The sequence below is a fragment of the Capsicum annuum genome, chromosome 10 (assembly GCF_002878395.1).
Source record: "Capsicum annuum cultivar UCD-10X-F1 chromosome 10, UCD10Xv1.1, whole genome shotgun sequence".
Classification (NCBI taxonomy): Eukaryota; Viridiplantae; Streptophyta; class Magnoliopsida; order Solanales; family Solanaceae; genus Capsicum; species Capsicum annuum.
In genome coordinates, this window is record NC_061120.1 from 149,855,840 (window position 1) to 149,866,394 (window position 10,555).

General features: G+C 30.4%; 1 long non-coding RNA gene across 1 annotated transcript; it reads left to right on the forward strand.

The window, feature by feature from the left end:
• Positions 1–318: 318 nt before the first annotated feature.
• Positions 319–4,611, forward strand: LOC124887940. Its single transcript, XR_007045582.1, has 3 exons — positions 319–1,786; positions 3,075–3,309; positions 3,642–4,611. It is a non-coding gene; the product is annotated as an uncharacterized LOC124887940 (long non-coding RNA).
• Positions 4,612–10,555: the final 5,944 nt, after the last annotated feature.

The window sequence follows — 10,555 nt, forward strand, 5'->3', positions numbered from 1 at the left end:
GACATTTTGGATTTAGATATTAATAACTCATTTTGTGTAATGATTTTTTTAAAATAAATCAAGATATTTAAAACATATTTTTGTCATTTTTTAATACTAGTATATCATCAATATAAACTATTATGAAATGGCTATAAGACACAAAATTGTCATTCATAGAAAATATTTTTGAAATCCAAATGACATGCATTTCATTTGAATTGACGCTTGAGACATTAAAAGTAGTTTTATATATTTATCTACTTCAGCAATTTTAATTTGTCAATATCCCGATTTTAAATTAAATTTAAAAATATAATGACGTCATATAATCTATCCAATAAATTCTTATTATTAGGTGTTGGATATATAATTCATTTTAAAAATTTACTAAAAGATTTATAATTAATAACTAATCTTAAAACTCCTCTTTCTTGTTTCGGCTGTTTATTTACATAAAAAACAGCACATGACTATAGTGATTTGACAGGTAATATAAGGCCTTATTAAAGAATCAATTTCATTTTTGCATAGTTCTAAATATTTCAAGTTCATTAGGCATGACCTAGCTTTAGTGGGAATATTATCTTCTTTGAAATTTTCTTCATATGGAAGACTAACTACATGTTTTTTCTTTGTCAAAATGTACTTGGATGGTCTCCACAAATTTTAAAGAAAATTTGATTTTTCAAAATTTTAACTTTTTTCACTTAGTTTAGGATTTCGTAAAGTCTCTTCAATTGTTAGACTATAAATTTTATTTTTGGGAAAATCAACTTGTCGATTTTTTGAAAATATTCTGCCTTTTATTGCATTTAAAAATCTTGAATAGGGTGGTGAAATAAAATCAAATATGATTTCTATATTATCAAATGTTTTGGTTATACCAATTTAATCTCACATGGTAATAGGGTATAAGTGAATAAAAAATGAAACACCTAAAATAATTTCATTGGTAATATCTTTTACTGAAACAAACATTTCTGACATACATAATTTATCTTGATAAATATATGTCTTGAAAATTTTGTATTCAACTCTCAATTTATGACCACTAGTATTTCTTAAAACCTGAGTAGATTTATATGTTGACTAATTCTTCAATAAATCAATCACTGCAAAATCTTTTCTTTATGGTCTTATTTTTTAGTCTTAGTGGAATTATGTTTTACTTGGTCAATTTTTTTTTATTTTCTGTTTTCTATCAGTGGGAATGTTGGTATTTATGTCATGTTTCACCACTACTTGTTTTAGTTCCTATATTTTAGCTTAAGTTGTTGAGTTGTAAACCTATAAAAGGCAGTAGATTTCTTGTTATTCTGGAGTTGAATTAAGAAGTAAAAAGAAACGTCTTTCTTTCTCACTTTGCCTACTTTTCTTTTCTAACATTTTTGGTATCCAGAACAGCCAGGTTTCTTCACCCGAGAGCCAAAGAGAGGGTGAGAAAGAGATACTGTAAAACGTAAGAGATAAATCCATCATCTTCAAATAAGAAAAAATGACAGTGAATACCAATTCAAATTCTTAGCCTCTTCCAATCTTTAAAGGGGTGAATTATCAGTTTTGAAGTATTAAGATGAAGACTCTTTTTAAGTATCAATATCTATAGGACTTGGTGGAGAATGGATTTCCAGATCTGGATGAAGACCACACACAACAACACCAGGAAAATCGTAGGAAGGATACGAAAGCACTGTTCTTGATTCAACAAGCCCTTCGTGATGATATATTTCCCAGAATTTTAGTAGCAGAGACCTCTAATGGAGCTTGGAAAATTTTTCAGCAGGAGTATATAGAATATAAGAAGGTAATTTTAGTTAATTTGCAAACTTTACATTGTTATTATGAAACTTTAAGCAGGGTAAATCCGTGCAACACTATATGTCTAGAGTCTCTGGAATTGTTAATTTGATGAAGTCTTATTGAGAAAAATTACTGATGAAACTGTTGTAGTAAAGTTTTTGAGGTCTTTAACCAGTAAGTTAGAGCATGTGGTTGTTGCTATCGAAGAATCCAAGGACTTACCTGACTATATGTTTGATGAATTAAAGGGTTTTTTGTTAACTCATGAAGATAGGCTAAACAGGTCTTATGAGAAGGTTGAAGAAAAAATATTCCAGGTGAAAAAGGAGTCTTCTTTCTCCAAATAAAAATCCTCAAAGTTTCCTAGTAGAGGTAGAGAAAGATGCGGATTTCGTGGACGAGATCGAGACTGCGAACGAGGTAGAGGATAATTCAGCTTGTCACATTAGCCCACAGTGACTTGCAATATTGGTATTTCAAGAAGTCCGGCCACACTGATTATTGATAGTGGATGCTCAAATCATTTATCTGGAACAAAGTCTCTATTTAGGGATCTTGACGAGTTGAGAAAAAGTAAAGTTCGACTCGATGATGACAAATAAGTATGAGTTGAAGAAAGGGGTACCATAGCCATAAAAACAACCCAGGGTAATTCTAAACTTATCCGGGATGTCCAATTTGTTCCTAGTTTGGCTTATAATTCGCTAAGTATTGGACAATTGATGGTTAATGTTTACTCTATTCTGTTTAATAATGATTTATGCGTTGTTAGTAACAAGAAATCTCATCAAACTATTGCAATTGTGACTGTGACTCAGAAAAATATGTTTCCCTTTAATGTTTCAAATATTGTTAAAAATGCGTTATTTGCTAAAGGTGTTAATGAAACTAAACTTTGCCATCTTCGGTATGGTCATTTGAACATTGTGGTTGGTTTACCAAAAGTGGGTGATATTGAGTTATGTGAATGGTGAATATTCAGAAAACAAAGTAAAAAATCTTTCAAAGTAGGAAAATCTTGTAGGGCTAGTAGTTGTCTTGAGCTTGTACACGCTGACTTGTATGGGCCAGTGAAAACCAATTTATTATGTGGGTGTCGACACTTTCTTCTATTTACTGATGACTATGGTCGTATGAACTAGGCTTATATTTTTAAGTTCAAATCTGAAGCATTTGAGAATTTTAGAAAATTCAAGGCCCTCATGGGAAAGCAATCAGGCTACCACATAAAAGCTTTTTGCATAGATTGTGGTAGTGAATTTTTATCTAATGATTTAATTTATTTTGTGAAGAAAATAGAATTTGCATGGAGCTTACAAGACCGTACTCACCGCAGCAAAAGGTGGTCGTCGAGCAAAAAAATTGCATAGTGGTTGAGATGGCCAGAAGCTTACATAATGAAAGAGGACTTCAAGTTCACTTTTGGGGAGAAGCAGTGGCTGTAACTATGAAAATCCTAAACATCTCTCTTAAAAAAGCTATTTGGATCAAACTCCGTATGAAGCATGCACAGGATGGAAACCATTCGTAAGCCACTTGAAAGTCTTTGGTAGTATAGCTTATGCTTTGGATAATATACGTTCTAAACTAGACAAAAAATCAGAGAAATGTATTTTCATTTCTTATAGTCCAGAATCCAAAGAATATAGACTATATAATCCTACTAGTGGCTAAGTGATTATCAATAGGAATGTTGTTTTCAATGAAGAAGCAACCTCAAAGTTTAATGACAAAAAAGAAGATTCAGTAATCCATATTCTGATCTAATCAGAAGAAGAGCATACTGCGATTCTTTAATCTACAGGTTTTGATCCTTTTTCTTCTTCCAACAGTGATACTAATCAATCTTATCATGGCAGGAGCAATGATAATTCTATTCCAGTAATCTCCCACTCTCCATCTTCAGCATCATCCAGCAAAACGCCACCAATAAAGTTTTGATCGCTGGAAGATATTTATGCATCTTGCAATTTTTCCTTGTTAGCTGCTAAACCAACATGTTATGAAGAAGATGCAAAGCGATCTGAGTAGGAGAATGCAATGATTGAAGAGATCCAGTCCTTTGAGAAAAATAAAACCTGGGAATTAGTTGATTTTCCTAAAGGGAAAAATGTTATCAGGCGTAAATGGATTTTCAAAGTAAATTACATGCTGATGGAAGTGTGAAAAGGCATTAAGCTTGACTTATTGCAAGAGAATATTTCCAAAAACAAAGCATCGACTTTGAAGAGATATTCTTACCGATAGCTCGCTCTAAAATAGTTAGAACTACTCTAGCCTTGGCTGCTCAACTTGGTTGGCCTGTGTACCAATTTGATGTTAAGTATACCTTCGTAAATGGCAACTTACATTAAGAAGTATACGTATCTCAACCTAAAGACTTTATCTCTAGTGAAAGGAAGAGCAAAGTATACAGACTAAAGAAGATATTATATGGTCTAAAGCAAGCTCCACAGGCATGATATAGCAAAATTGATACCTTTCTCAAGAGCAGCAGTTAAGAAAAAGTGAGAATGAACCCACACTTTATGTGAAGAAGTGAGGTAATAGTGATTTTGTAGTTGTTTGTATTTATGCCGATGATATTATATATAAGGGCTATTGTGAATCTATTGTTTCAGAATTTAAGAGTTGCATGATGGGTAAATTTGAAATGTTTGACTTGGGTATGGTGGATTATTTTGTTAGGCTTAAGGTAAGACAAGGTTCAGATGGAATCTTTTTTACTCAAAGAAAATATGCTACTAAACTTTTACAGAAGTTCAACATGCTGAATTGTAATCCATCTCCCACGCCTGTGAATATGAATGAGAAAATGGTACTTGATGATGATACATGCGCAACAAATGCTTCTTATTTTAGAAGCTTGGTTAGTGGTCTAAACTACTTATCATACACAAGGCCCAATATAGCATTCTCTGTCAGTTTGATTTCAAGGTTCTTGCATAGTCCTTCGAAAAAACACCTGGGTGCAGCCAAAAGGATTTTGTGATATGTTGCTGGCATAATAACCTATGAATTTGGAACTCAAAAGTCTCAGATTTTAGATTAATTGGTTTTAATAATAGTGATTGGACAGGTAACTTGGAAAATTGTAGGAGCACATTTGGGAATGTCTTTAGTCTTGGTACTGGATCAAACTCATGGAATTCAAGGAAACAAGATACAATCGCCTTGTCATCTTCGAAAGCAGAATACATGGCTTCAACTTCCACTGGTTGCCAAGCTATTTGGTTGAGGAAATTGTTAGTAGATCTTTAACAAGAGAAAATTGCTCCAATTGAAATATGGTGTGAAAACAAGGCGGCGATTGCTATGATAAAAAATCTTGCATTTCACAGTAGGACGAAGCACATCGACATCCACTATCATTGCATTCGCGATCTAGTTGCTGCTAGAATAATCTCATTTAAATTTTGTACCACAAATGATCAGGTTGCTGATGTTCTTACATAATCGCTTCTGCACAACAAGCATGACTTATTCAGGATACTAATGAGAGTATGTGATTTTGAAGAAAGAGGGATTGTTGACTAATTCTTCAATAAATCAATCACTACAAAATCTTTTCTTTATGGTCCTGTTTTTAGTCTTAGTGGAATTATGTTTTACTTGGTCAATGTTTTTTTTATTTTTTGTTTTCTATTAGTGGGAATGTTGGTATTTATGTCATGTTTTACCATTACTTATTTTAGTTCCTATATTTTAGCTTAAGTTGTTGACTTGTAAACCTATAAAAGGGCAATAGATTTCTTGTTATTCTGTAATTGAATTAAGAAGTAAAAAATAAACATCTTTCTTTCTCACTTTGTCTACTTTCCTTTTCTTACATTATAAAAATATTTAGAAGGTATTAAGTCTTTTTGTATGTTATTACAATATGCCCCACTATTAATAAGAGTTGTGAATTCTCTCTTAAAATTATAATTGATTTAAAGAGTAATTTTTGAGTAAAACTTTTGATGCTCTATAATTTTGATAGTTTGGAGAAATTCCTCCGCTGACGTATCCGATATATTATATATAGTACCTGTGACAAGATTTTTATCTTCTAAATCAAAGATTCTTTTATCTAACACCATATTCTAATTTTTTAGATTAATAATTTCTTTCTTGAGATTATCAATCTCTATACTTAATAATTTCTTAAGTCTAAATATTAGTGAATCTCTAAGAGTTTTTCTAACTCTTTCCAAAAATATTTATACTTTCAATGAGAATTATTATATTTTGATAACTGTATAATTCTAGATAAAAATACATCACTATACCATCTAAAGGATGTAAGAGTTTTACATCTTATGTTTTAAAGTATAGTCTTAATGATTTCACTATTATTAGACCATCTTCTTGAGAAATGTTACATACTATTAAGGATTAGAGTATAAATTGCATTTTGGACAGGTTGACTATCTTCATGCTTAATCAATTGTAATATTCTATGACGTTGATCCTTTCTTAAATAATTATTTCACCATCCTTTTAATTGGCCAGTAAATTCTGCAATAATAATCTCTATAATATTTTTATCATGATTTTCATTAGCTTTGCATATTGTATTGTACATCATCATTTGATGTACTATTGTTGTAATTTGCTATCACTATAGTGATCTATCTTTCCTGCATAAATTTCTTTTTCATTATAACCATTGGAGATCACTATTTCATGTTCTTAGAATAAAATATCTTGAAGAGTGGACCTAGGATCGTAGTATATTTGAACTGATTTCCTAGCATATTTTTTTAAGATTTTATTAATCTCACTTGAGACTTCATAATTATTATTTTTGGATAGTTTCAAAATTATTATGGGCGCTTAAAGGACTAATTTTTAATCAATTGATTTTTCTTCTTTTAATTTTTCTAGATCATTAAGATTTTTTTTAATTTAAATTTTTTGATATCAGGGAAGGTTAAATACTCGTAGTGACAACTGAGACTTGTTGTTTTCTTTTAGTATCACTAGGATCTATTTTTTTATTTCAGAAAATAGTCTGACAATTCTAGCATGAATGAAAATAATTTATTCACCCAATATGCCCATATAAAAATTAGCATAATTTTGTTTCTTAATAATAGTATTAACATGTTGATCCATAATAATAGAGTATCATTTTCAAGTAACATTGCAAATGCAGCAAAATAAACTACTTTAATCATCCTTTTCAAGTTTAAAAGATTGTTGAGGAGGAAATACTGACTTGCTGATTTCACCATTAACTTATAATCTCTTTCAAACATGAAAATATAATTATCAACACATTTTTTATTAAATTAGGAAATAAAAGCAATTATCTAATTATGACTGAAAAGATCTTTATAAAATTCTTCCTGAAATAAAATCTTTCTTCTTTATTAAAACTTTTAAAAGATCATTTTCTAAAGAATTTTAACTTGGGTTTAAAGAACTTATTTGAGATTTTTTTCTTGCCCGTGACCTCGGGCTACAATTAATTTTATTATAATTTATTTTAAATAAATTCATAAAAAAATTCATTTAGGACTCAGTTGGGTCTAAGTCAGGAATAACTTTGGCTATATTTTTTTTATTCAGTCTAATATTACTAACTCTATTATTTTTTCTAATATGAGAAGTAGAGGTCTAGATGAAAAATTCACTATATAATCAATTGGAGAGATATAAGAAGAAGCCGATCAAGTTAATCTAGATGCAATACTAGGATTATAATCTCTATTTATTAAAGGTGTGAAATTCAAAAATCAAATTTTAACAGTACCATCTGTGGTCTATTAAACCTCCTTAATTTTACTATTAATATTATTTTGAGGCGGGATAGCTTCCTCAAAAATTGATTCTTTGAAAAAATTAATTTTATATCATTTAATAGGTCTCTTGGTAATAACTTTTGATTTAACAAAATTAATTTCTATTAAAATAGTTTCATTTTAAAAATTCATAATCTTACACATAGGATTTAAAGTATATAAAGGTTTACAATAAATTCTATAACATATACATGTAACTTCAGTTTATGGCATGTTATAATAGCCATATAGTTTAGTACTTAATACCAAAGTATTTAGAGATTTCTCATTATTCAAAGATATTTATAAATTAGGATAAGCATTAAAATAAACAAGATCATAGGCTAAGCTTGTTTGTACAATCCGTGTAAGATTTTTTATTTTTTTAAATTTTGATTTCTTACATCTCTTAGAGAAGCTATAAAAATTCTCAGGAAAACCTCTTAAAATAAGTGATTTAAATGCAACTTGTATTAAATAACTATGCATAAATCTGTGAATTTTCTTATAATAAGCCAAATCATTATCAGATAATAATCTAAAAGTAGCGTGATCATCATCAATAGTAATATTTTCTTCACTTATTTTAACAACTTGTTTAAGGCCTAATTTTTCAAAAGTGTTCATTTGGTATATAAGTTTGGATTGAACTTCCAAAATTGTTCATTAATTAAGAAGGTCTAAATGTTGTCGCATATCATGTTCTTGTCGCATATCATGTTCTTCTTTTCTACTATTTTTAACAATAGTATATTTTTTTAATGATATTCATAATAAAGAATGTGTTGAACATATGTACTACTATCCTAGGACCACCCCTTCAGATGATTTTTTTTTGTTTCCCACCCGGTGTCCGGCACCTATATTAGAGCCCCAACTAATCTGGATTGAGCATTGCAGGGCCCATTAAGGGGGTAGCGCTCCCAACATAATTTTCTCCATACCCAAGGCTCGAACCCGAGACCTCTAGTTAAGGGTGAAGCAGTCCCACCACTGCACCACCACTCATGTTGGTCCCCTAAACATGTTTTATTAGAGGAACAAGAATAGTGATCTCTAATAGTTATAATAAAAAAGAAATTTATTAATGAAACATAAATGGTTATAGTGATAGGCAAATTGCAAAAATAGTACATCGAATGTTGATGTACAATGTAATTTGTAAAGCTAATGAAAATCATGATAGACCTATTGCAGAGATGATTATTGTAGGATTTACTGATCAATTAAAAAGGTGGTAGGAGAGTTATTTAACACAAAATCAAAGTCATAGATTATTACAATCGATTAAATTAGAAGATAGTAAACCGGTCCAAAATGCACTTTATATTCTAATCCTTAATATTATGAAACATTTCTCTGTAAGATGGTCTGACAATAGTGAAATCATTAGGACTATGCGTTAAAATTTAAAATGTAAAACACTTACATCCTTTAGATGGTATAAGGATGTATTTTTATATAGAGTCATGGAATTACAAGAATGTAATAATTCTCATTGGAAATATAAATTCATAGATAGATTATCAACCCTATTTGCGAAAAGAGTTAGAAAAACTCTTAGAGGAACAACAACAAGAATAAATTATGATGATTATACCTATTAAAGTTGATTAATATTTGCACTCAAGAAGGACTATCCTTATTTAATGAGATCAGGTTGGATCAACAGATCAAAATACATCGTCTTAATGAAACAATAATTAGGTGAGTTTTGTCACCAATTTGCTATTGACATCCTAAGAATTATAAAGAGCCTTATGAACAAAAAAAAAGGCTTTTATGATAAGAAAAATAGGAGAATTGAGAAAGGTCAAGAAGTAAGAAGAATTTTAAAGCAAGAAAAGATTATACTAAATCCAGCAAGTCCAATGCTTGTTACAAATATGGTAGAGTGACCATTTATGTCAAGGATTGTAAAGTTAAGGATAAGATCAAAAATCTTAAAATAGATGAAGAGATAAAATAATATTTTTGTGCAAAACTCTACGAAAGTCTTCTCCAAAAAATTCAAGAATGAAACAAAGTGATAATGAGAATTTCTCTACAGATGAGGATTTAAGAGTTCTTCAAGATGAGGATTATATGTCCTCTAAAGATTACAATGGATTTTATAATATTTACTCTCAATTTATAGATCTAAAAATTAATTTATTTAAAAATGACAAATTAGCAGAACTTTTGAAAACTATATATCAAAGATCCTGAGATAAGATCTCAAATAATAAAAAAGATGAAAAAAAATCCTCTACTAGTTCCACTAAAAAAAAGAAAAATTTCTTCTAAAAAGGACCTTATACTATGTACAAAATTCAAAGAATCCTTAAAGAAAATGACACGACCTGAACCAGGGCCTTGTTGTAATGGGCATCTCAGGCTCAACAAGGATCGAAGATCACCCCGTTTCCCATACAAACCAACCAAGAATGTGACCTTAGTCGGATGAATTTCAAACATATAATAAGATAGCGTGTTTAACAATTCTAAAACTATGAGATAGGTTCACGACCGTTACCGAACCGACAGAGTCCGACCAATCGATACCAACCATACAACCCTAACCAAAACTGAAATAACAACCAAGTCCAAAGACAAACCATTTGATAACATAATAAGAAATGATGGATCAATCATAAATACAGTCAAATAGTATCAATCCTAATACCAATGCAAATACTAAGACTAACACCATTACCAACACCACCCATAGCAATCCATAACAGTTCCACAAAGCCTCTATGTGAAAGTAAAATAATATCTAGTTGGGACATGCACCCGACCATGGTCAAAACAGATGTCCAAAACTAAAATAATGAAAAATATAAGAATCCAAAACAAGAAATGGAGCCTTCTAAAGAAAGGAAACTCACCACTTAAAGTTAGCACAAGTTGTATCCGAAGTCCAAATGTACTGAGCTGGAGGTGTAGAATGACCAACACCTACATCGCATGGTGATACAATATCGTAGACGGTAAGCAGTTGGAGTGCTAGCACATAACTCAAA